General features: G+C 48.6%; 1 protein-coding gene across 1 annotated transcript in view; it reads right to left on the bottom strand.

Annotated features, from left to right (window-relative positions):
- MACF1 (microtubule actin crosslinking factor 1) overlaps positions 1-11,655 on the bottom strand; it is a 364,404-nt gene extending 352,749 nt beyond the window's left edge. The window contains 1 exon segment of the mRNA XM_048501619.1: positions 11,471-11,655. The gene's annotated coding sequence lies outside the window, so the exon portion shown is untranslated.
- Positions 11,656-26,961: the final 15,306 nt, after the last annotated feature.

Below are 26,961 nucleotides of genomic sequence, written 5' to 3'. Positions count from 1 at the left end.
CTTTCTTTCTTTCTTTCTTTCTTTCTTTCTTTCTTTCTTTCTTTCTTTCTTTCTTTCTTTCTTTCTTTCTTTCTTTCTTTCTTTCTTTCTTTCTTTCTTTCTTTCTTTCTTTCTTTCTTTCTTTTGCTGCCATTCACTGAGCTGCCATTTTCATCCGTCTGTTCACTACCACCCCAAGTCACTCAAGCAGTGTCTATATCAAATTAAGATTTTATGCTGGAAGGGCACAACTTCAGATTGAACCCAGTTCGCTATATCCTTGCTATATCCATTCTGAATAATCTTGTAGGGATGCACTGCTGACCCAGCAGCACCGTAAGTAGAGCGCCGGCACACCGAGGCCCCAGGCCTTCTGGTCGCATCTGCCTCCCCACCCCTCATCCCCCGATGAGTCACAGGTCATGAACTACCTGGCTCACAACCACCGGGTGTCCCGGACAAAGGGACAATGGTCTTGCCCCCCAGGTGAGGATTACAGGCTCCAGACGCTGATGCTCCTCTCTCACAGACGTAGGCAGCCAGGTGAGATCATGCATCATGATGATCTCGCCCCGCCTCCCGGGCTTCCGGAATTCCCCCCCCTGCCCGCCTCCTTCTACACGCCTCGCTAGAATCATACAAAGGTGCCAGGAACCAGCACTGGAGAGTCGCCTGGAACATCGAAACCAAGGGCCCCGTTGCTGGCGCTTCCACCAGATGAAATCACCGCCACTTCGCTCGTTTCATTACTGGACCTCGCTGCACGCATCACAAGTTGGTGCCGAAACCAACTCTCGAATCCCCACCCTGTCAATACGCTTCAAAGGGGTCATGGTACCAAAGTCCGCTGGATCGGGCGATCCAGGGACCACTCATTTCGTATCGCTCACCGCTGATCGGCGTGATTCATAGGACTCGGAGTCCCAGGGACACTCCCCTCGGTCCGACGGAACACCGGTGAGAGGCTGGAGCTTGCAAAGCAGGGCTTGGTGACAAGCACGCGAAGGAAGCAAAAGGCAGCGAACGCTGCAGGGTCCTCAGAAGAGAGGGAGCTGCGCAAATTGGTCGAGGAGATTGAAGCTCAATGTCCATGGTACCTGGAGGGGGGACATTGAATCTTAAGGATTGGGAAAACATCGGCGACTTCGGTGACATTAGAGCTACTGGCAGGTGTCGCCATTGACGGGAGAGACACTGTTATGTCGCTTATCAGCCTGCAGACCTATGGCTCCCTTGCTGTAGGTCAGCCTCCTTTCGACCTTTCAACTTCAATTTCACTGAATTTTCTATCCTCTAAATTGGACGTTTCGTCCTCCTTCTGCCTCTAATGTTCTTCTGCCTCCTTCACTTCTCTGCTGCTCGTCAGCTTCTAATCTCTTTGTTCACTTCATTTTCTGGAAGCTATATCTGGCCGGGCGCCATCGTAATGGCTGGTTTTCAAAACCGCAGAGCTGTGATAATCCACTAATCGCTAAAAGGAAACCTTGACGGAAGACGAGCACCATATTCTCGCTTTATGTCCCCGCTCACTTCATCGGATACCCCCAGGGGAGGATGGTATTGTTCGGCTGGTTATTGTCGAAAATCGCCTGCTGAGCTATAATATATTCCTCACTGAGTCTTCAAGGCAATGCGGGATTTAGAATCACTCAGCCCCTATGTGAGAGAGGTATGTTGGAAGTAGTCGCCTAGGAACCACCTAATGGTTCCGAGGACTGGAAACCACCTTTCGCCAGATGCTTTTTTAAACCCCGCAGACAGTATGTGATCTGGGAAGGCGAAAATCACGGCAGTGCATAAGCAGAGGAGCAGCTTCTATGCACTCTACACTGGGCCAAGTAGCTTGGTATGACAAGTAAGCTTACCAACCCCAACACACAAATGAACTCCGCCGAGGCCACCCTTATGAAGTCGCTTCTTAGAATACAAGCCATGCTTTTGAAACCCCAGCACCGACGGCCAGCCCAAAGTTTTCTAGCGCTCCTCGCAGGCTTCCTGTGGAGCCCTATGTCAATCTGTGAACAGGCTCCAGGAGGCCCTCAAGAGGCAGGTTGGACACCCAGGAGGCCTTAGGCGAATTCTAAGCTTTGCCAAAGAGAACGGCCTGGGCTGAGTGCCTGTAGCAGCAGGTCTAGGTAGGGAACCCTGAACTGGGCTTCTAGGGGACATGCTTAAGGTTTGCCAGGATATCGGGTCTTCCCATCAAGCCAGCTCTCTATTTAGCCCTCCGCTGCCATGAGACAGCCCTGGACGAAAGTGTGTTTAACCTGCAAATGCCAGGACACTTCCTTGCAAGGGGATTGTAGGCTGTCTGCTAAGCAGTCTGAACGGAGGGGGGGTCTCCCCCAGAGGGGCTTAAGACCCCAGGAGGCCCAAGACCAGGGTGTCTCTAATGTCTGGCTGGGAGGCTGCCCGCACTGGCATCTCCCCAGCCCGGGAACCAAGGTCCGTGACCTCAAACCTCTTCCCTCTCGAGCTCCCTATGAGATCTCTGCTCCAGCTCAGTGTAGTGATCCTATCCCCACGGAGACCATATTGGTCTTGCTAAAGCTTCTGCCGCTGAACAGGGATTGTTCATCATCCCAGGGGGTTGTCATCGACCCACGCACTAGGGAGCCATCCACATCCAGGGTAAAGGGACAAACATCCCAAGAGGAACTGCCAAGTTCATCCGGGATCATCCTGCCCCAATGCTTTCACTCGAAGTCTGATCTAAGTTCAGTTAATCTAAATCTCGTTTGCTCCCCCCCTCACGCTTAGTACTTCCTGCCTGCTAACCCTTCTTCTACTTCCAAAGTCACCATAGCCCAGCCAGTGCCCCAGAGTGGCACGTGATTTCAAAATCTCTGCAGAGTCCACACTGAATTGCTACAGAAAGAAATGCTGACGGGAAGAGAACGCAACATTCTGGCACTATGCCCAGTCCGCTCCCATTAAGCAAGAGGACTGTCAAGCTTGAACTCCTTCCTCAGAATGCCCCATAGCCACCCACAGGACAACAGGCATGGAAAGGGGAAGATGCTCGCACAAATGGCCTTAAGCCCAAGTCCTTCAGAAGAAGAAGCCCCCCTTGGCCCTCTCCAGCTGTGTAAGGTCTGCAAACCAGATCTCATAGCCTCCTGAGCCTGTGCAAAGCCCTAAGTCACAAAGCCCCAGTGGCAGCAAAATCAGTCAGTACCTCAGGGAAAGCAGGGTCGCAGCCTGTAAAGGAATCCGCCTCTGTAAGATCCAGAGAGCAAGTGACCAAATCAGAGCTGCAACCTCCCCTATATTACTTTATATGTGCTCTGTATGCCCATATATGTATTATTTCTGTATAATGTCCTGTCTCCCTTCTCAGAGACCCCTAAAGTTTCCCTGGCAGAGGGGATTTTTTCCATTGCTTCTAAGCTATGCTCTTGTGCCTCAATTAAAGTTTTTCTCCTTTTTTGATTATGTAAAGCAGTGCCCGCCTGAAAGGTTTGGAGCCCAAGACAATACCACATTGGAATTAGCACAAGTTTATATATGGAGCCAGGAGCTATTTTCCCTGCTCCCCACATTTTCTCTCCGCTGGGAACACCTGGCTAGTCACAATGCCTGGGGGCTCTCAGCCACACTCACCTTACACAGCCTCCACAGTGAAGGTAGGAAGCAAGCCCTAAACCGCTTCAAGCAGTCTCCCTTTACAGGAAGGCAAATTTCCAAAACCTTCCCCTTTTTTTTCTTCTTGTTACACTTTGTATTGTCTCCTGAATTCAATTCTAAATTCCGCCCCAGGAGCTGTTCCTCCTCCTTCCCTTCCTTCCTTTCTATTTTTCAACTAGTAAGGCATGGAGGGCCAATTGGCTGACTGGTCTCCTCCTGGGATAGAAAATCTGGGCTCATCCTGGAATTGCAGCACTGCTAGGACAGGTCTCTAAAGGTGGGGGGGATGTTGCCGCACTAAATTCACGATAAAACCGCTTGGGCTTCCAACAATGTTGCTCTCCTCGGGTTTCTGACTTATTCCGGCCCTCTGTCGGTGGGCCAGCCTCTTAAGGAGCGGCTCCCCGCGAGGCAGCATCTCCCCAAGATAATTCATTACAAATTCCAGCACTCATTCCAGCCTTCTCGCTAACCACCAAGGTCACGGTAAGTACATTTTTCCTGCAAAGAAAGACCCTCCCCTTTGTGTGTGAAATTTGCACTTAATCAGCTTACCGATTACTTTGTCTCCCCGGATGCATCCCATCACCCAAAAGCAGCATCCAAGCCCTCTTTGTGTTGTACTAAGCATGCACACCCACAATTCCCTCAGGGTCCGCTTAGCCCCTCACTCCCACGAGGTTTTTTCCTCGGACTCCTCGCTTTGGCACAACGACCCTGATGATGGCGGCTCTTCAGTTAGTTTCCATCGGGATCGCCACCCTCCGCCCTCCTGTCACCCAACTTAAAGAAAGAGGAGTAGGCGGCCCCCCAACAGAGGCAGCATTAAAAGTAACCCCTACGCCAGGCTGCAAGATAAGCCTTCTTATATAGTCTCTTTATATCAAACACTCAAAATCCAACAAAATCTGATCTTGACCTCTCCCGCCATCGGCTCTCAAGCCTGGCAGGACCCCGGCCCCTCCTATAACCTGGGAAGGGGTGTGTTTTCAGTCCCTTCTTCCTACAGATCTCCTGTGGATCCCGACTACGCCATGACAGGCCAGCCCATGGAATGAAGCTTTGTGAGGAAACCAACCCCATCCCAGAGATGGAACGAATCTCTCTGGAGTGATCCCGCCTGTGCCGCCTTTAATGGAAGCCGCCACCGACGCCCAGACGGTCCAAAGACCCGGCGCCGACCTGGGGGGGGGATGTCAAGGCGACCGCCAGCCAAGCCTCAAGAGCCGCTGCGCCAGCAAGCATACCTCAGACGCCCGAGGATCTCTGTGCCGGCCTCTCTTTGTAATCATCATCATCACTGCTAACTCGGGCGGCCACCATCCTTTCTGCTCCGCTCTGCTGCCTCCTGCGCCGGTGGCAGGCCGCCACCCCTGATGAGTTTTGGACCTGACCCAACATCTGGGAGTACCTGGCTGCCGCCGCTTCAACGCTTTCGTCCCTTCTGCCTGGAGCTGCAGCTATGGCCTGGGGAGGTTGACGCTGTGTGTCGCTGCTCCTCATCTACAGCTGCCATTCTCTCTCTCCCTCTCTGCGCTCTGAAACTGAGTTTGAAGTTGCAGCCAGGAACACTCCTGATAGGCTAACCTTTTGGAACTCTCCAGCTGTTTCCAGCCACAATTGATTGTTATCGGGAACATGCCTCTCTCAGAAAGCCTTGCTTTCGTGGAGAGTCACTGAACTTCGCAATGCTACAAAGACTCATCAGTAACTCTCTCTATGTTCTTGAGAAACTATGGACCTCTACCACCATCGCTCTAAAGCGCTTTGGTGGCAAAACAACATAGAGCCGCATTGGACATTTATGCAGCCATGGAAACACTTGCCCCCCCTTTTCCTTTCATCACCTAGCCTTTTTATTGTTTAGCTATGTTTACTGTTTCCATCTACCTGATGCCCCTTGGAGCCGCCCTCCAAAGGATTTATTGAGTACTGTCACCCAGCTGATCATGGCAGTCATTGCATTCTTTAATTTTCGAAGTTATGTTATTTGTTGTTGTTGCATCCGCCTGTCGGAACTCTGCTGCCGCCGCCTTCACCATCGTCCTGCCTCAGGAAATCCACCGGAAGCCCACAGCCACGGTTGCCTCCCTTCCTTCAAATTTTTTGTCGGAGCGACGCGGGCTGCTCTAGCCAAGCGGGAGCATGTTTCCTGCAACTTCCCTTTGTAGAATCCCCTGACTTATTTCCTGTAACACTAAGACTATGCTCGGTCGTTCTGGCTCTGTGCCTTCTCATGTAAGTCCACCAATTCTAATAAAGCGGTTGCCATGATGATTGTTTGTCATTTGTTGAAGTTCATATGAAAGTGCATAAGGAGTTGCCACAGATACTGTACTACTGTTCAATTCTGCATTGGTTTTGATTGTATGCTTTATTATTGGAGCTCTGCCTTGTTCGATGCATATCTACTTTTATGGCCTGTAACGCAGGCAAGAAACCCAGCTTGACTTTCCCTTGGCAGACGCAATGATCCAGCCCTAATGTTGCACAAGTACGCTTCGGCCAGGCTTTGGCCAAACGTATGGAGGGAGACGAAGGCCTCTTAAATCGCCTCTCTAACATTTACGGCCTGCCTTCTAAAATGTAAAAAAAGGAGGAGATGTAGGGATGTCTGCTGACCCAGTAGCGCATCAGAGAGCTACTGCACACCGGGCGCCTCCTGCAGGCCTCTGGTCGTGACCGCTTCCCCCCACCCCTCATCCCCCCCGTAAGGGAGTCACAGGTCATGAACTACCTGGCTTTACAACCACCGGTGTCTGACAAAGGGACAATGGTCTTGCCCCTAGTGAGGACAGCCCAGACAGCTGATGTTCTCTCCATGCGTAGTAACCAGGTGAGATCATGCATCACATGATGATTCTCTCAGTCTCCCGGCTCTCCCGCTCTCCCGAATTCCTCGTTCAGCCCTTCTACTGCGCCCCACTAGAATCATAATAAAGGTGCCAAGGAACCAGCACGCAGCTGGAGAGTCGCCTTGAACACGGAAACCAGCGCTACCCCGGGTTAGTCACTCTCCACCAGATGAAATCACCGCGTCTCGTCTCGTTCTTACGCTGACCTCGCGGCACGACTACAAATCTGGTGTCAAACATGGCCACTTTGGTGTTCACTCCCAATTCCAGATCATTTAAGAACATATTAAATAGCCCTCATCACAACAGTAATCCTTGTGGGACTTCGCTGCTCATCCGCCTTCGGTGAGAATTGCCTATTTATTTCTGCTTTCTGCTTCCTGACATTTAACCAAGAGCAGAAGAGAACAAACAAAATGATCAAGATTTTGGAGTGCATTCCTTACAAAGGACAGCTTTGAGGCTTCTTGGTCTCAAAAAACAGCCAACAATTGGGGAGGTTTATAAAATTATGCATAGTAGACGGAGAAAACTCAACAACACTAGAACTTAGGGCAGTGGTGGCGAACCTATGGCACAGGTGCCAGAGGTGGAACTCAGAGCCCTCTCTGTGGGCACGCGTGCACAAAGTTAGGATTCGCCAAGTGTGATAACTCAGTGTATGATTATTTCAGGGAGATTAATATTACCATTAAACCTAAGACCTAGTTTTGGGGAAGCAGCGTAGGTAACCCCGTTAAGCGCTGTTAAATCCTACTGATTTTCAGGGGAAGAACTAAAGCGTGATCCTTTACCTGGGAGTAAGCTCGGTTGCTGACAATGGGGCTTGCTTCTGAGTAAACCCTCCTAGGGTCGTGATTCACCCATTCGAAGCGTTGCACAGTTGATTCAAAGCAAGGCCACCGACTACCACTAAGCTTACTCATGAGTAACACATGCCTTGGAGCCAACAATTTTTTCTATACTAAAACCTCAGTATTCAGGTTAAATTGCCATGTTGGCACTTTGCGATAAATAAGTGGATTTGGGTTGCAGTTTGGGCACTCGGTCTCGAAAAGGTTTGCCATCACTGACTTAGGGGCACCCAATGAATTTGATGGGCAATAATTTCTGGAAGTAGGTCTTTACTCCAGAAGTAACTTCTGAAATTCAAAGCCATGGGATAAAGTGTTAGCCAGCTTTAAAAGGTGACTGCACAAATTCAGGAGGGAGAGAGGAACTTATGGCTATTAGTCACACACTTAGAGGCAGTAGCCCTCTGAATGACAGTGCTTGGGGAATGAACAGGGGAAGTCTTGGCCTGCATGCCACGCTTACAGGCCTTCTACAGCATCTGGTTGGCCGCTGCATGAAACAGGATGCTGAACTGGATGGACCACTGGTCTGATCTGGCAGAGCTACTCCTATATTCCTGATGCAGAGACCCACATTCAGTCTGTTGTTTCTGTGCTGTTAGGGCTTGCCTCTTTCCAACCAGTGGCTCATGCAGACCCAAAGAGGTAGACTCTTTTTTCAAGTGTATGAGTGAAGAATGGAGTTTGGAGATGTTTTTCAGGTATATTTGATACCTGCAACTTGTATATTGGAGGGATAGACTGTGGCTTCATTGTGATGACAGAAAGGTACTTTGTGTATACTCCTAAGTTCTCTTTAGCATACCACGTGGTTATTGGGTGCAATTCTTGCATATGAAACTGGCTCCTAGGGGGAGCCATAATTCAATTTAAGTTCTTTTTAGCTGGGCTTAGTGTTTTATTTGTTTACATTTTTATTGTGCAGGGCCTATTTGACACAGCTGTTTGTAAGCTGCTTTGAGTCTCTCTGCAGAGGGAAAAGTGTGATAGAAATAAGTCCATAAATTCATACATTATGAACCCAGCAGAGAACACCCAATCCTCTTTTATTCTGCTTGGAGATGTCCTACAAAGATTTCCCCAAGCAATATGATGTAAATGCCAGGAAGAGAGACTCTGTGTGCTCACATGCAAAGAATGCACACAGATATCACAGGAAATGTGCTTTCCTCTGTATAGAAAGTGTACTTCTTTGCAAAGATGTGAGAAACAGTTGGAGATGCTATTAAAAGAGCACAGTACCAGGCTAATTTTGGGAGGGCTAATGGACCATCTCTTCCCATATGTCCTTGTGGACCAGTTATGGTCTTTAACGAACCATCCATCGGCTCTCCCAGGTCTTTTCCAAAGTGGTGTAGTGGTTAAGACAGGTGGATTCTAATCTCGAGAACTGGGTTTGATTCCCCCTCCTCCACCCGAATGGCAGAGGCTTATCTGGTGAACCAGATATGTTTCCGCAGTTTTACATTCCTACTGGGTGACCTTGGGCTAGTCACAGTTCTTTGGAACTCTCTCAGCCCCACCTACATCCGTCAGCTCTCCCAGGTCTTTTCCAAAGTGGCTCCAGATTTGTGGAATGCGCTTCAAGAGGTGAGACCGCCCGCCCTCCTTGCAAGTCTTCAGGACTTGTTGAAATTCTTGCCCATTTGTTAGGGCATTTAAGGGGGTGTGAACACTAAGCATCTTTTAAGGGAAGTAGGAAAAGATTTGGGGCCTGTTATTTTATTCTGATTTTAAGTAGATTTTATATACCGCCCTGAGCCTTTGGGGAGGGCGCTATATAAATATAAATAATAAATAAAAATAAATTTAAAAAGACTTATTGTGAGCTACCTTGAATCACAAGGAAAGGTGGGGCATAGATGTCTCAGTAAATATATTTTATGATAAATAGATAAAAAATCTTGCTGGAACCCACATCATGAGGAGATAGAAAAAGTGCAGAGAAGGGCAACAAGGATGATTGAGGGACTGGAGCACCTTCCCTATGAGGAGAGGCTGCAGCGTTTGGGACTCTTTAGTTTGGAGAGGAGGCGGCTGAGGGGGGATATGATTGAAGTCTACAAAATTATGCATGGGGTAGAAAATGTTGACAGAGAGAAATTTTTCTCTCTTTCTCACAATACTAGAACCAGGGGGCATTCATTGAAAATGCTGGGGGGAAGAATTAGGACTAATAAAAGGAAACACTTCTTCACGCAACGTGTGATTGGTGTTTGGAATATGCTGCCACAGGAGGTGGTGATGGCCACTCACCTGGATAGCTTTAAAAGGGGCTTGGACAGATTTATGGAGGAGAAGTCGATTTATGGCTACCAATCTTGATCCTCTTTGATCTGAGACTGCAAATGCCTTAACAGACCAGGTGATCGGGAGCAACAGCCGCAGAAGGCCATTGCGTTCACATCCTACATGTGAGCTCCCAAAGGCACCTGGTGGGCCACTGCGAGTAGCAGAGAGCTGGACTAGATGGACTTTGGTCTGATCCAGCTGGCTTGTTCTTATGTTCTTATGTTCTTATGTTCTCTGACCCAGAAGCGATGCTCCAATGTCCCAGCCGGCATTTACTGGAAGACCTTCTGCATATGTTCAAAGTCATTGTTATTTCACACACCTCAGGACTGATCCCAGAACGACACTTTTGTTCAACTTCAACAGAACTCAGTTTCCTGGGAAAGCAATGTGGACGTTGTCCCAATTTGGAGCTCCAGGTATTTTGCTAAAGCTGTGAGCTCCCCCACAGACAGCAGCACCTCCTGTCCTAAATCTCCTGCTATGTGATTGTTCTGTGCTGGAATCACGAGCTTCCTTTTCTGCCACTGCTAAGTCGGGGCTGATCTACAATCTCTGTCTTCCATCCTTGGATTGCTCAAATGCAGCCCCTGCCCTGTGGGCTTGGCCAGCATCATCTCATCAGATTTTCCCTTTTCTATCCTTAAAGAGATTCCAGTTTCATTTCAGGGGGAGGGGGGCAGAAAGGAGACAGAGCAGATGTGTCCCCCATCTTAGGCACCACAAATACAACACCAGCAGCAAGAAACTGCCTGCCTCAATTCAAGGCTCCAGTCCCTTGTATTTTTAAGCCTCTGTACAACAATTTTAAAAAACCAAAGCCCACAGCTGGCTAAATCCAGTGCCCCCCCCATCCTCACCCCCCCTTCCCCAGGAAAATAGCTTTTGAAAGAAAAAAATCCATCAGCTATCAGGTACTAAATGGAATTTTGTTCTTAAACTGAGCAGTTGGGGGATATATATTTCACATCCATGCATAGCCAGGAAAAAAGTCAAATAAATCACATTTATAACAACTCTCTATTTATTTTTTTTGCAGGGCAATCAACAGTCAAGTGAGCAGTAAATGTGATTACTATGATCATCATCATTATTGATAGAAGCACCAATAGTCATTTCATTCAGCACCTACAAATATTCTTTCTCCATTTTATTGCTCTCACAATTAACATGCCTGAGGACGACAATTAAGAATAAGGCTTTAGGAAAGAGAGCCAAGGTTTCCTACTAGTAATCAATGAAATCAGAGGGACAATCCTTGAGAACAAAGACACAATACCCGACAGCTTCCTTCAACCCCAAAGCCATCTTTTCTGTAAATGTCCAAGGGAAATGCCACAATGGATCAGGCTACGTGTACACAGATTAACGTATATCCATGCATGCATGTAAATTCCCAGACACCTCGGACTGAGCATCTCCAGTGCAGCTGGCGAGGAAGGAGAGTCGACCCCCCCCCTCCCCCGCTTTTTTACTCCATCTCGGGAACACACCCACCCCTTCCCCAAAGGTCCAGGAATCCGGCATGTTTTGTCATTTGCATGCACCAAATGCGCCGCGGAAGGCATGCACACGTGTGTGTCAAGGCGTCTCATACATGCTGGCGCGTTTAGCGAGCATACAAAGGCGGGCGCTCCTGGTGGTCCCCGCGCAACCTTTTGGGTCGGGGGGGCTGCAACGGCAGCAGCAAGTGCGGAGATGCCACCCGTTCGCCTCCCGCCGCTGGACGCGCATCCCTGCTGGGAGAGGCGCTCCTGATCCAGGCCAGGCGATGTCCCTCGGCCAGCCGGCCAGCTCTCCATCGGAAGAAGGCGAAAAGCCCCCCAGCCCCGCTCGCTGGCTGTCCTCCCCCAGCCCCCTTACCGGGCGTCCTCGGTGGGGCAGCAGAGCCCGGCTGCGGGCACACAATGGCCGGCGCTCGGATGCCAAAGCCCAGCGGAGGAGCCGCGCGGGTGCCCGGGCGAGCCAGCCAGCCAGCGCAAGGCAGCCGGTCCCTCCCCGCCTCCCGCGCGAAGACGCCGCCCCCTCAGCGCGGATCGGGACCGCCCAGGGCCCGCGGCGTGACGCACTGAACGAGAGAGTCGGGGCTGCCCTCCGGCCCTCGCGGCTCTCCAAGCAACGCGCGCGCGCGCCCTGGCTGGCCCCAAAGCCGGAGGTGACCCCTCCCCCGCCCCTTTCCAGAAGCGATGCTCACGAGCCCCACCCAGCCAGCCAGACGGATTCGGATTGGAACCACAGGGCCCGGCACGGATCGAGACCATCCCATGCCCCTTGAAGCTGAGGACATCCGGCCCCCTGTTGGCGCGCGTCGAACATGAGCCAAAGGAGGGCTATTGGAAAAGAACGGGGCCCTCCCAAAAACTGTCCTGGGGTCCCGACTCAGACAGTGCACAACAACAGACAAGGAACCAGGCCCCGGGAGAGATTGGGGCTCCCGGTAGAATCAAGGCAAAATGGTCCACCACCGATTTCCACAGCCAGGAGGCATCTTAGATGCTCCTGGGAAGGCAAAGGTCTTTCTCTGCTGTTGCCCACTGCCATGGGGTACATTCCCAGGCCTACAGCCTCTGAACCTGGAAGCTGGCTTGTGCACCAATCCTCTTGGAATGAATCCTTTTTTTGGCCACCTAAAGCAGAGGCTGTTCTTAATCTTGCAGCAGTGAATTATTTAACTACATGTGTTGTGTATGAAACATGGTCTATTGTCTGTCCTTGATCTCCTGCCCATCAACTTCACTGGATGCCAGGAGCGGGGCAGCTGCCTACTAGGCAATTGCCTAGGAGCCAATGATGGAAGGGCATTCACTGACCCTGTTATTCCCCCTCGCCCCTCACAGCCACCTCCTGCCCAGTTGCCCTTTGCAGTATCAAGGTCTACCCTGGGAGCCACACCCAAACCTAGTGGGCAGCTGGGAGGAAGACTGCTCCCTCTTTTCATCACCCCAGCAGGGGACTGGGCAGCCCCAGACTAACTCTCTTCCTCCTTAACTGCGCTGCCCCTCACCTGCCCATGGTGGGAGACAAGAAGGCAGGTTGCAGCTTCTTGGCGCAGTGTGGGGAGGGTGGGTGGGTAATCTTCCAGCCTTCTAGCAACCTGGTTGGGCACAGTTTTTCCAGCTTCCCCATTGCGGGGAGGCCTCCTTGGACATTCAAAGTCCCTGGAATGACCCTGTTCAGTGCCCTAAAGTTAGAGAATTATGGGAGAGGGAGAAAAGTTTATCTCCTTCCACTTTCTCCACATCCCACATAGTTTTATAAATCTCTGTCACATGCCACCCCATCCCCCACATCATACTTTCCAAAGTCCTTATCCTTTCCTTGTCAAACCCCTTCGTCATTTTGGTTGCCCCCTTTCTGCGCTTTGCTCAGCCCTGTGATGCCTTTTTGGAGCGACCAAAACTGTACACAATATTCCAAACATGATGTCATCTGCATGTGACATGGGATGCCCATATCCAGAAGTCTACCAGATCTTCAGGTAGGTGCTCAGATTCACGCTGCCAGACAGAGGGTGGAGACTTCTTCAACAACTCTGATTCACGTGAGGAACCAAACAGTGAATAGAAAGAAGGTTTGCAAAACCCACCCAATTCCAGAGGACTAGCCATTGCAGGAAAATCAAACAGAAGTCCAGAAGCACTTTAGAGATTAACTAAGTTGTTAGCAGCTGTTCTGGTCCAAAATCAAAAACAGACCACAATCCACATAATACTTTTTGTTAGGGTCAGCTACAAAGATGCAGAAGAACAGTGAGCGATCTTTCAATCTCCCCAGAACAGTTCCTCAGGCTGGATGTTTCAATGTGCAAAATTTTTCAGACGGAGGGGAAAGAGATGTTTTAGACTATGTGATAGGGGAGGGGCTATGGCTCAGTGCTAGAGCCCAAGTTCAACCTCTGCAAATTCCAGTTTGAACAGGATCAGGTAGCAAGTGATGTGAAAGACCTCCGCCTAAGACCCTGGAGAGTTGCTTTCAATTGCAGTAGTCAAAACTGACTAATGGATCAAGAGTATGATCCAGTACAAGGCAGTTTCATGTATTCATTTTAAAAGCCTATTCCTGACAGCTGTCTGTGTTGAACACTGGCAAGCAAGAACTGAAGTGCCTCAAAGGAAGGACACAGCTGCAGCTTCTCTTACGTTTTAGGTGCTGTGAATGTTGTTAAGCAGTCTGTACAAGTACAACTACCACACAAACACGACCAAGCTTAACTCTAGACTAGGGATCCGCAACCTTTTTGAGCCTGTGGGCACCTTTAATTTTCTCCAAGTATGCCTGCAGCTTTTCTGACAGCTAGGAGAAAGAAAGGATTGGAAGTAAAGCACACACACACACACACACACACACACCAGATACCTACTCCACAAAGGAGAATTTTGATGGCCTGTAAAATAGGATACTTTCTCTTCTTTCCTTGCAATTTGGTAGGGAAGGCATCTTGGGTGAGCCTAGCAAAGTCTGCAGAATTTCATCCTAATCATATGGAGTGTCAGAATTCCTTGGTAAAGTGAGTGCAGCCACAAAATGGCTGCCACAGGAACAGAGGTGTAGCTGGGCCATACTGAGCCCGGTGCGCACTCTGTGCCCCCCCCGGTAGCACCCTGTCACCCCCCCCCCCCACACACACACACTCACCTTACTGAAACAGTGCAGGCTGGAGTAGCAGCCTGTTCCCTTCAGGCTGAAAATGGCCTGGTGGGAACTACATTTCCCATGAGACCTTGGAGCTCGCAAGGTCTCCTGGAAAGTGTAGTTCCTATCAGGCCGTTTTCAACCTGAAGGGAACAGGCTGCTTCAGTAAGGTGAGTGGGGGGTGCTGCAGGGGGGTGGGGGTGATTTTCTTTCCCCCCCCCAGGCACACACCCAGTGCAATGCGCACCTCCTGTCCCCTGGCAGCTTCCCCTCTGCACAAGAGGTAGAGCCAGCCATGAAGCAGCTTCTGCAGCTTCCCTTCAGGCATAAAATGAAGATCCTTGTGTGGTGATGGTAGTTACTGCCAAAACAGTTTTTAAAACTTGCAAGGCCAATCAAACCTCCAATGCCCAATCAGAAGACTTGCATGGCAAAAACCCCACCTGGCCTCACCCATTTTCTAAAAACACTTAGGAAGCACCAAGAATGGTGTTGGCAGGTACCATAGCACACAGGGGCACTGTGTTGGAGACTCCTGCTCTCGACTGTGGTGGACTAAAAAAATTCAGCTTTATAAAAGTTCAATATGTAGTTTCCTTCAGAAAGGTAAAACTCATAAAGAACAGTCGACTTACCTAAAGTGAGCACTTGCAATGTTAATGAGCTGTTAAAAGAAAAAAGCAGTCCTTGTCAGAAGAGTACGCTGACAGGTGTGACTGCTCCAAGAAGTCAGCTGCTTCAACCCTGCTCCAAATTAGCCACTTTCTCCAGGGGCACAGAGCTCTGTACTCTGAGAGTCAACTGTAATTCTGGGGCACCTCCAGGCCTCATCTGGAGGCTGGCAACCCTAATACCGAATGAGGAAAGAAAATGCCGCCTCCTCTGAGTCACCTACAAAGCTTAAAAAGCAAGCCCCAAAGCCCAGACTCATCAAAAATCATCAGAAGGCTCACTGCAACCAAATAAAAACGACACAGGGTACCAGAGCCGACAGAAGCCTGGTGTGGTCTTCGAGGAAGCTACTGACACAGGGGTCTCAGACATCCAAGAAAGACCTGTCCTCAAGATCAGGAGCGACGTGCAACAGTGCAGGACCTCTACTGAATTCCTGCCAAACTTCTATGAGTCAGGTATCTCTTCCTAGATTGCAATAAAGGCTGAGAAATAACAAATTCCCAAAGCTTTCTAGGAAAGAACAACCTCAACCTTATTGACTGCAATAAAGGCTGAGAAATAAGAAGTCCCCAAAGCTGTCTAGGAAAGGACAGCCTTAGCCAAAGACTGGGCACTGGTGAATGGGCAAGTTATCCAGTACTGACAGTTTCCCAGCCAGAAAATTATAAACATCTTCAGCGTAATGTGTTGCTGCATTTAAGATAAAACCTGGTTCTGGTTGGAAGCATGATGAACCGTGCTAACCCCAAAGCTTGCAAAGTGCCCCAGACGAATATCTTTCACCAGCCAGGATTCTTAAACTAAATGCCATTTCTGATAACTCAGCTCCTTCCCCCACCCCTTGCTGATCAGTTTGGATTTATGCTGGAATAACACTTGCCTTGTCTGAGAAAGCCTTCCCATTTTCATGTACATCACGGGAAGCCATACCACATCCAGAACTCTGACAATCTCTCTTCAGGCTGATGGTCCCTCTAGCTGGATACATTCCACATCCAGACTCGGTAGCGCCAGAGGCAGCAGGCAGACAACAGGGGGCTGGCAGGCCCTCTTACGCTCCAGAGTGCTGACTGGGCAGATCAGTGTTTGTTTTCCTAAAACAAGCTTGAACTGTTAGGTTATATGAGAATTATAGTCTTTCCCCACTGCAGCTAACTCTCCCACCTCTGTACGCTGCTCTTTATTTTTTATGCCCCAATTGACTCACATCTCTGGCTCTTGATTTTCCCAGAAAAAAAGTGATAGGTGCTGATAGGCTGGCGACCCATCCAAAGTACATCACTGTTCCCAAATGGACCCCATTCTGCAAATCAGCAGAGAGGGGCTTAATCCTAAAACCACATCATAAAGAAACTCACTGGCTCCAAGAAGCAGGTAGCTATGGCTTAGTCAATGAGCTAGTTTGTACGTGCATGTTTTGGCTACATGTGGTACTTGTATGTTTTCCCCAACCATGGTGCAAAGCAGCTGGGTGGTAAATGACCCAACGGGGAAGAGTGTGATGGCCCATTTTTCCACACTGGTGAGTTTACTTTTAGCCCCAAAAGTGGCATTTTGGAAAAGAAACTGCATCTATCCGAAATATCCTGGAATTATACCTAGTATGCAAATCTGTGCTCACAGTCCTCTGCAGGTGAGGATCATGGCAAGCATACATGCATGTGTGAAGCTGCCCTTTAAAAACAATCTGAGCTTTTTTTTCTGTTGCTGCTCCACTGGGAAGGAAATATTTCCTTCTGCCAGTGTAGCGCAGTCACTCAAAATCCAAGCCTTTAAGGTCATATTCCATATTCCCTTATTCCTTTGTGAAATGTCTCAGTGAAGCTCAGGGCAAGTTATTATTTCTCAGTTTCACAGAGATAGACCCAGGCTGCTCCTATACACAGGTTTTGCTCTGGTTTCCTGTCTAAAGTAATGTAGAGTTTTTTTTAAAAAAAGCATCCATGTGACACCAACCCATAACTGTCTACTTTATGTGTTTACCCTCAGTCTTCCAGAATGGTTTGCTCTAGCAATGTAGGAAAGTGTGCATTTTTGCGCATCAGCACCATTTGTCTTGCCTCCATCCTTGATGTCTCCCTCCCACTGCCTGTGCCACCAGCGGTTTTTTTTTTTTTAAATGGTTATTAATATATCCATGACTGATTTTTAGCCCAGTGCAAGTGGTATATTGTTCTATCTTAAAATTGGTTATTGATATTTCACTGTAGCATAATGTTATAGTGATGGGTCAATTATTGGTTTAAAGAAAAGCCCTCCCAAGCTCTTCAGTAGCACGGGGGGGGGGGGGACAGTCACAGGGCAAGGAAAATCCAGGGGGTACCATCGTATAGACACTGCACAGTCATGGCCAGAGGTGGGATCCAGCAAGTTCTCACAGGTTCCCGAGAGTAGGTTACTAATTATTTGTGTGTGCCAAGAGGGGGTTACTAATTGGTGATTTTGCCACGTGATTTTTGCCTTAGTTACGCCCCTCCTCTCAACAGTGGTGCGCAGAACTTGAAGCAGTCTAGCAGAAAGTACACCAAGTGCATGGCAGCCTTCTGCACGCACTCGTTTCCCACTAAGGACCGGCGCAGTGGTTGCGTCCTTAAGCAAAGGCCCCACCCCGGAATGTCATAGTTCTGGAATGCCCGCCCACGCCCCCATCGTGACCCGCCCAGCCCCATTGGCACTACGCCACAGTTTGAATCCCACCACCATGGGAACCTGGTACTAAAATTTTTGAATCCCACCACTGGTCATGGCACATGAAGAAGCATTCACAGCAACAATTGAAGAAACATGGAAACTCATTGCCCTATAGATGCCACCCCAAACAACCCACCCTGAACTCCTTGCAGGAGGAATTGGAAATGTGGTATGTATGAGGGACAGAAGGGAGGAAAGGTGGCATAGCATACTCAGATCTTATCAGATCTTGGAAGCTAAGAAGGGCTGGTCTTTAGATGGGAGACCATCAAGGGAGACTCTGCAGAGGAAGCCACTTCTAGCCAAGTATGTTATATGTTAGTACAGTGGAACCTTGGTTTTCGTTGACATCGGTTTCAGTTTTCGTCGATTCTTTCCCCGAAAGTTTTGTCTAAGTTTTCATCATTTGCTTCGGTTTTCATCGGATTTCATTGGTGCGCGCGCTAATGTTGCGACAACAAACGGCAACCCATGCAGTTCCATTGCTTTCTAGTGTTTGCCTCGGTTTTCATTGGTTTCAGATTTCACCGAGGTTTCCCAGGCGGATTATCGACGAAAACCGAGGTCCCACTATACTTGGATGGGAGACTATCAAGGAAGTCCAGCGTTGCTGTGCAGAGGCAGGCAATGGCAAACCATCTCTGATGAATGTCTCTTGCCTTGAAAACCCTACAACGTCACCATGAGCTGGCTGCAACTTGATAGTATAATGATAATAATAATAGTAATAATAATAATTTTATATACCGCCTGATGCACACAAGTAGGAGAACATTTTTCTGTCAATAAATGAATCACACTGGAAGGAAACAATGTAAAAAGCTTTCACAGGGCCTCTCCGAGGACAGACATATAGTAAAGATGCCACCTCTACTTTCCCCTCCCTGGCTCTTTCTGGATACACTTTACAGCTTCAGGCAAGATTAAGACAAAGCAAGATTTTAAGACAGCAGGTATATGTGTGAAATTGTTTTTAAAGCAAAAGTATTTACACTAGAAGATTCTTCATTGAAAGGATTTTCAAAAGATCCATTTTGATGGTTAAGAACTTTCACTCAGATCATTCAAGCTTCTGCCATGTAAGTTCTCTAGAAAAACACATGCAAAGAAAACGAGTTTAAATGTATGACTGCTCTTTATGAGCATACAGCGCCCCCCCTGAAAACCCAAAACTTAAATCGTAACCACATCCATAAGTATTTTACACAGCTGCTGCTGGTGGATTTTCCCCACGCTTCCAGGAACTTCTCGTTAGCTCCTTATGTTATTCCTTCGACTAGAATTGATACCCAGCTGCACCATCTTTTAGAGTATTCACCTGCAAATTTTCACCACAGTTGTCAACTGGTTTTTGTGCCATGTTGAATGGTTGTTTAAATTTTAGCATGATCTAAAGAGCCTCTTGGGAAGCATGAGCATTTCAAGATACTTAAATATTTCCTAAGCCAACTGAAGTGGGCTTGATTGGATGACTCAGATCGGAAGAGGCATCAGCAAACTCCACAAGAGATGAGGATTTTACAAACACACTTGCTTGGCCATATTTTCCTCTCTGTTTTCAATGCAGCCCTTTCCTCACCAATTTTCACAGGAGATTCATTTAACAAAAAAGCAATTATCACCTTGGCATCAGTTCCTGTGGCTGTGGTCCACTGCACTTTTTCCACCTTGCAGAAAGAGAAAATATCCACTCATCAATTTCTAAAACTAGCAGGGCCACCCTGAATTCCTTCTCTGCCCAGGAACCCTACCATCTGGTGTCCTGGCATGGAATGTAGCTGTTCATGAGCACCTGCACATACGCACACAATCCAGAACTGGCCTCTTCACTTACTGCCTTATTTTCTTGTTTGTTCTCCTGAAATGAGATGCAAACAATACCATCTCTGAATCTGCACACAGCCAGACCGAGGTTGGTGTTTGAACATGAAGCACGAAGCACATTTGGGTCAATGGTTATTTATATCCTGTCCTGTGTCAATGATTAGAACAGCGCTGTTTTCCTCTCCCTGTAGGCTCTTTGGAGTTTGTTTCCTCCCCTGTTTTCTGAGCTTTGGTTCCCCCACATAACCCTTTTTCTGCTTTTGCAGCTTTTTCTTGTTGCCGGCGGAGCTCCTGTCAGTCAACGTCATTGCAGCTTTACAGAGCGGGGAGGACAGATTGCTGGAGCCCCAGCAGAGAGGCAAGGTGGGGAGACTGTCAGATTTTGGACATCCTTAAGTAGACAGAGACCCTAATCTGGATGTCTCAGCCTGGTTATGTCACAACTCGGCATCTAAGCAAGTTGGCCCTGGTTAGTACATGGATGGGAGATAAGTCAAGGAAATCCAGGGTTGCTACACAGAGGCAGCCAATAGCAAACTAAACCATCTGTGCTTGTCCCATCCCTTGAAATCCCTACGAGGCCATCATAAGTCTGCTGCAGCTTGGAGGCATTTTTCATCACCAAGAAGACGGGGGTGGTGGTCCAGGATCTGGCTTTGTGCAGCACTGATTGCCCAGGAGCATAGAGAAGACACATAATAATGTAGCACTAGGCACAGAGCAAAGTGTCTTCAAGAAAGCATCTTCCCTTTGGAAGAAGCAAATTTCTCATCATTCCAGCCTCCAAGTGGTGCTTGAGAGAGCAATGCTCTCTGAGATTTCAGAGGCAAAAGATCAGCTGGACAAAATTCCTGAGGGGAGTAGAATTTAATACTCTGGCCAAACTAGAGAAAATTATGCAGAACAATAAACGGCAACCAGGGTGTTGACCTGCCATATGAGTCTGCTTTTCTCCCACTTGCAGAAATTATGCTGGCTCCCAAACTGCTTCCAGGTTGCTGATGTTGCTCTTTAAAACCTTCAGGAATATTGAGTTCAACATCCGAGTGATGGAAGCCCTATGGACAAAGGATAGGGTTGTCTATTTTAGGCTGGAAAATTCCTGGAGATTTAAGGCTTGGGTCCAGGGAAGGCAGACTTTGGGGAGAGATATAAACTGTGGGGTATGATACTACCCTCCAAAGCAGCTATTTTCTGTAGGGAAATAATCTCTGTAGCCTTCAGATTAGTTGTAATTTTGGGAGGCCTGTATACCCCACCTGGAAGTTGGCAACCCTATGCATGTACCTACCCTCAGTTTGAGATCCCTAGGAAGTGCCTTCTCAGATTCACAGTGGGGTGTTCAAATTACGCCTCAGATAAATTCATCATTCATATTCTCATCAGCCCCAAGGACACCAGGGGCTGATGGGAATTGTAGTTCATTAACATCTGAAGCACCAGAGTTGGACACCCCTGGTCTACACAAAATGAGATTGGGAGACACATGAAGGGACTTTCATCATAATGTGTCCCTCCCCAAACTTTGGAACTCTCTGTTCCTGGAAGCCCAACTGGTCCCCTCATTGATGACACTCCAGTGATCTGTAAAGACTGTTTTTCTCTGGAGATACTTCCAAAAGGAGCTACATCCTCCCCATGGCTGTTTTACATCAGGTTTACTTTGGGATTGGGCTCTGTTCTGTTGTTAGCATCAATCAGTTTCCTGAATATAATTGAGATTTTTTTTTACCTTATTGCACATTATTACTATTTTCTTAGGGTCTGTGTTGTCAAGCCCCGGATCTGTTTCTCAATTCAGATTCTGCATCACTCAGTTCAAAAGACTTTATTGGCAGACGTTGGATGACAAGAGGTCAAAAGCCAATTCTAAACATGTCTTCCACAACCCCCATTATATCAATCCCCTTTTCCTTTCCTGTGTTCTACCCCAGACTACAAGAGCATACCAGAAAGGAATGTACAATAGACTCAAGGCCAGGAGAAAGAGATAAAGTTGCCTGGTCCTGGGCACCTCTGCTTGGTTTCCTAGGCAAAGTGAAAGTACTGTTCCACCAGCTTACTCCCCCTCTCCTCATACCAGTCATGAAATGCCTGGCCATGAAATGGAAACACATCCTCCCTGGATGCCATGGTTCCTGCCTGACATGTGTATACATTACATTTTCCCCAGGGATGTCCTTGGGATGGGTTGAGAGTTGGTTGCTATCCTCCAGGTGGAGATTGAAGGTTTTTGGAATCATAACTGATCTCTAAACTACAGTGATCAATTCCTCTAGAGGAAATGGCAGCTTCAAAAGGTGGACTCTCACATCCCCACTAAGCAACCTTCCCTTCTCAAATTCCACTTTCCCCAGGCACTACCCCCAAATGTCCAGGAATTGCCCAAGCTGGAGCTGGCAAGCCTAGTTGAGACCTAGGCTCTACACTGCCCAGGGGTCTGTTCAGGAATGCAGTCCAAGTGAAGAGGGGCTCAGAACCACCCACTTATGGCATTGATTTGACCTGCACTGCCACTTGGAAGCCACTTTTCAACCTTTTGGGAAATGTGAAGCCCAGTAGGACAAACTGTGGCTCCCTGGGACAGTTTCAGATCAGGAATGTGATGTAGGAGGGAGGGGCTAGCATGGTCTGAGTCAGGCCCCACCATGCGTCCCTGGAAACCTTAGGGGTGTCCAACCCTGGCCCTCCAGATGTTTATGGACTACAATTCCCATCAGCCCATGCCAGCTTCCACTGTGAATTGCAGTCTATGAACAACTGGAACAGCGGTTCTCAACCTGTGGGTTGCAACCCCTTTGGGGGTCGAACAACCCTTTCACAGGGGTCGCCTAAGACTCTCTGCATCAGTATTCTCCATCTGTAAAATGGGTAAACGTTAGGGTTGGGGGTCACCACAACATGAGGAACTGTATTAAAGGGTTGCGGCATTAGGATGGTTGAGAACCACTGATCTGGGGGGTCAGAGTTGGACACCCCTGCTGAAATGCATGGAAATACATCTTACCATGACATACCAGAGCCCTTTGGGGGTGGGTGGTATATTAAGTGAAACTAATAAACAAATAAAGATGCCAGCCATGGCGAAACGTCAAGAGCAAAAACTCCCCAACCACAGCCATAGAGCCCAGAAAATCCACAACAGCCAATGTGACAGGAGATGAGGTGGAAGGCCTCTGCCTGAGACCTTGGAAAGTCGTTGTCAGTCTTAGGCAATTGTGACTTTGCTAGACCAAAGATCTGATTCAGTATAAGGCAGCTTCATGTGTGTTTATGTGACAACAGAATTGCAGTTAGAAACACAACTTCAGCACAGCATGGGAAAGTGGGAGTATTCAGCAGCTTATTTGTGCTGTCTTCTTGTAGCTATTTCTGTTCTAGAGGAAAGGGAATACCCGTGTTTCCCACCAACCAAACCATGGCAAGGATAGACAGAACAGCCTGTTTATGTCAGGAAGAACCCATGTGCATTACAGTAATGAATCCATCTGGGGCCTGAGCAAAGGGAAAGAGTGGCTCTTTATAAAGGTACAGGACTTCCAAGGGACCAGATGAAGGAGGACAAGGAGCAGGAAAGAAAACACCCTATCAATGGTACTGCTTCAGCAGCAGATCTGCTTCTTTGGCTACAGTTTCTAACAGCTTGTTCCTGGTTGGTGGAAAGGGATATCAGGACACAGACGATCAATGGTGACCCCACAAGGCTTTCCTCTGTGTGGTACCACTTCCTTGGTGGTTTCTCATCCAAGAACTAACCAGGACCAACCTTGTTTAGCTTTCAAGATTGAACAACATCAGGCTAGTCTGGTTAGGTATGACCACTAGCACAGCTAGCCTGGTTGCACATCAGATATCCACACATAGAAACCATCCCGTGTATCAGCTTACTACTCTATGCCCCAGAGGCCCCCAGAAGAAACAGGGTCGGTAAGCCTCCAGCTGAGGTTCCTTTGGAATCCTGGACCCTGCCCAAGTGTGCAGCCCTACCCCTGGGCCCATAACCTATGCAGCTGAGGGACACCTGACAGAATACTAGTGAGACTGTCAAGCCCTGGCCTATCAGGTGTGCAGAACTTAGTCCTTGGGTGTACCATTTGTTATCTTTCTTTCTGCAAACAGAAAAGCCTTTCCTCATGGGCCTTCTCTTCTCAATCCAGTCAGGAGAAAGCAAGTGGTTGCCTGGGGGAGTTGGTGAAACCACAACATGCTGGGTCTTGACATAGATGAGGTAGTCCAACCACATTGGATACCAGGAGCCAACGCAGCTATTACCTATTGAGGGGTGACTGGTCTTGCTATCTGGTCCCACTGAGGGTCTGCAATCCTCCAACATCCAGGTGCATTCCCAAAATTACAAGTGATCTTCAAACTACAGAGATCAGTTCCCCTGGAGAAAATAGCATCCTGGAAGGATGAAGTTGTGTGTTCCTGCACTGCAGGGGGTTGGACTTGATGGCCCTTGGGGTCACTTCAAACTCTGTGATTCCATGACTGTATGGCATTATACCCCTGACGCTCCTTCCCAAACCCCTTTCTTCCAAGGCTCCATCCCCTAATCTGACAATCCTAAATCCAAGCCTTGCTTCAAGAGCTGAACTGCTGGCAGGGATTTCAAGCCTGAAGACAAGCATTTTGTGGATCTGCTTCTGCTGAAGCACTCCAAAACGGCTTGCTTGCTGTGTTAATAGCATGTGAGGTGGGCTCTTGGGTTGCTTCAGCTGCAGGGCCAGCCTTGAAGTGGGAATTAGCTCAGGGCTGCCAATTCCAAGATGGGAAGTTCCTGGTTATTTGGGGAGGAGCCTGAAAAGGGCAGAGTTTGAGGAGGAAAGCAAGCCTGGCAGAAATGCCATAGTGTCTGCCCTCTTAAGCTGCCATTTTCTCCAGTGGAGCTGATCCATGTAGGCTGCAGATCACTTGCATTTCAAGAGAACTCCAGATCCCACCCTGGAGGTTGGCAACCCGAGGTGGAGCAGCTACAGCAAGATGTGACCACCGAAAGGCCCACACGATCCTATTTCCTGACCGAACTGCCATTTTGAGCCTCTGGCAACGAGGTTCACATGTCAAGAACACAGCTGCAGAAAGGCAGGCTTGGCATAATTAACTGTTTTGCTTTTCTCTGCGGGCAAAGGGGAAATTAACACAGTCAGCCAAGTAAGGATTTCTTGCTGACTGCACAGTGTGTGAGGAAGAGAGCATCACACTGAACACTGCATGAGGATTGGAAGTTGAAAGAGAATGCGCAGACACACACAAGAGCGCTTTGACCAAGATATTTACAGTCTCTTCACACCACAACAGCCTGGCTCCTTCTTGTCTGCGCCACCAGTTATTTTGCCCTTTTCTGTCCCTGCCACCTTGGGAATTAAATGCTGCTTTTGAAAAAGAAAGCTAGCTTGGAAGGGATCACTTTTCTCCAACAAGCTTAGTACAGCCGGATGTGAAAGCAGCATACATACATTCACATTCATATTTCAAGGGTGCTTCAAGTTATCATTCGCGTCATTAACACACACAGAAAATGATCCAACCTTGCACTTTGCCATTTTTTTTGGTTTCTGCTTTATTTGTTCTTTCTTATGCCACAGAAAGTGGGATTCCCTCCCCCACTCTAAATACATGGTTAATGAAAACGAGAAGCCACATCAGGGTGGAGCCTCACCAGGCCAAAACATTTATGTTCAAGCAGTGTTTTAACTACAGGGCTGATCTTTTTAACACTATCTTTATAGTTTGTTTCAGCCTGAAGAGATCACTGTAAGCCGCTCAGCAATGTGTGTTCTTACGATCCGACTGGGTTTTTCACGGCAGATTTATAATTAACAAGCCTTAACGTTTTAAGATTTTTTAAAATTACATTTTATTTTGTAAGCTGCCTCGGGCAAGTTCCCTAAAGAGGCTGCATAAAAATTGTGGGGGGAAGTGCCATCAAAATGTAGCTGATTTATGGCAACCTGGTGGGTTTTCAAAGCAAGAGAAGAACAGAGGTGGTTTCTATTGCCTGCTTCTCTGGAGCAACCCTATATTTTCTTGGTGGTCTCTCACCCAAGGACTAGCCAGGGCTGATCTGTCCATGCTTAGCTTGCAAGGGCTGGTGAGATAGTACTAGCCTGGGCTATCCAGGACAAGGCTGGCATAAAAATACTCTATATAGTCAGAGCTTTTGCCCACAGGGGGAGTTTAAAAGTATGCTAGAATTGAACTGAATTGAGTTAGGCTGTGCAAAGCACCAAAAGCCCATATTGATGCAATTGATCCACAGGCTGTTTCCATGTTGCCCTCTATTTTTTACACTCTAGGGAGAAAAGAGCAAGAAGGAAAACCTTTGTGCACTTGCTGGGTGTGTGTGTGTGTGTTGCATGGAAGGAGGGAAGAATTCCTGGAAGGTGAAAGAGGGGTTGCTCAGGAACAAGGATACCCACTCGTGCCCAAGGGAGGCTTGACCTTAACAGAGGCTCCGCCATTCCCCAAACCCCACCCCCACAAGAAGTGCCTTCCTCCCTTGCCTGCCCAGCCATGAAAGGTTCTTCCTGGGAAAACAGCACCTAACTCAGAGACTGTTCTTAAAGTAGCAGGATGACTCACAGACAGGGTCAAGGACGTAAAGGAGAGGAGTTTCCTTGGTTCAACCTCACCATTACATGTCCGAAGTTCCACCCCCCGTTTGTGTTTTTTTTTGTATTTTGTGCTCCCATCCCCCATTCTTTCCAATAGGAGCTAATAGAAGATGGGGGCTACACCTTTGAGGGTCCATAACCTCCTGAACCAAACTTCACCAAACCTGGGAAGTAACATCAGGAGAGCCTCCTAAAGATACCCTGAAATTTTGGTGCTACTAGCTTAATAATTGCACCCCTGGCAGCAGGAACCCATAAATTTCCCCCAGATTCGCCTTTTAAATCCAACCCCTTCGGCATTGAAAGTGATGCTGTTTCAGGGTGGGGGATAATCTACCCCAAAACAGCATCACTTTCAATGTTGTTTTAACTGGGGACCCCAGATTCTCCCTTTAAGGTGGATTTAAAAGGAGAATCTGGGCATCCGGTCACAAAAGGGGGGGCATTTGGACACACAGGGGGGCTTCCGCACACTCAAGGGGGAGTCCGGACACGCAGGGTGGCCGTCAGGAAATGCAAGGGGGGGTGTCCAGACATTCAGGGGGCGTCCGAACATGCAGGGGGGAGTCCGGTCATGTGGGGGGGGCATCCAGACATGCAGGGGGCGTCTGGACATGCAGGGGGAGCGTCCAGACACGCAGGTGGTCGTCTGGATGCATAGGGGGGCTGTCTGGTCACGCAGGGGGGCGTCCGGACACGCAGGGGGTTTTCCAGACACTCAGGGGCCGTCCGGACACCAAGGGGGCATCTGAACATGCAGGGGGCGTCCAGAAACACAGGGGGGAGTCTGGACACTCAAGGGGGAGTCCAGACACGCAGGGCGGGCGTCTGGATACCCAGGGGGCTTCTGGACACATAGGGGTTCATCTGGACACGCAGGGGGGATTCCAGGCACTTGGGGGCGTCCGGACACAC

The sequence above is a fragment of the Sphaerodactylus townsendi genome, linkage group LG06 (assembly GCF_021028975.2).
Source record: "Sphaerodactylus townsendi isolate TG3544 linkage group LG06, MPM_Stown_v2.3, whole genome shotgun sequence".
Taxonomy (NCBI): Eukaryota; Metazoa; Chordata; class Lepidosauria; order Squamata; family Sphaerodactylidae; genus Sphaerodactylus; species Sphaerodactylus townsendi.
The sequence above is the reverse complement of the archived record's forward strand: the minus strand, read 5'-3'. Positions and strand labels throughout refer to the sequence as shown.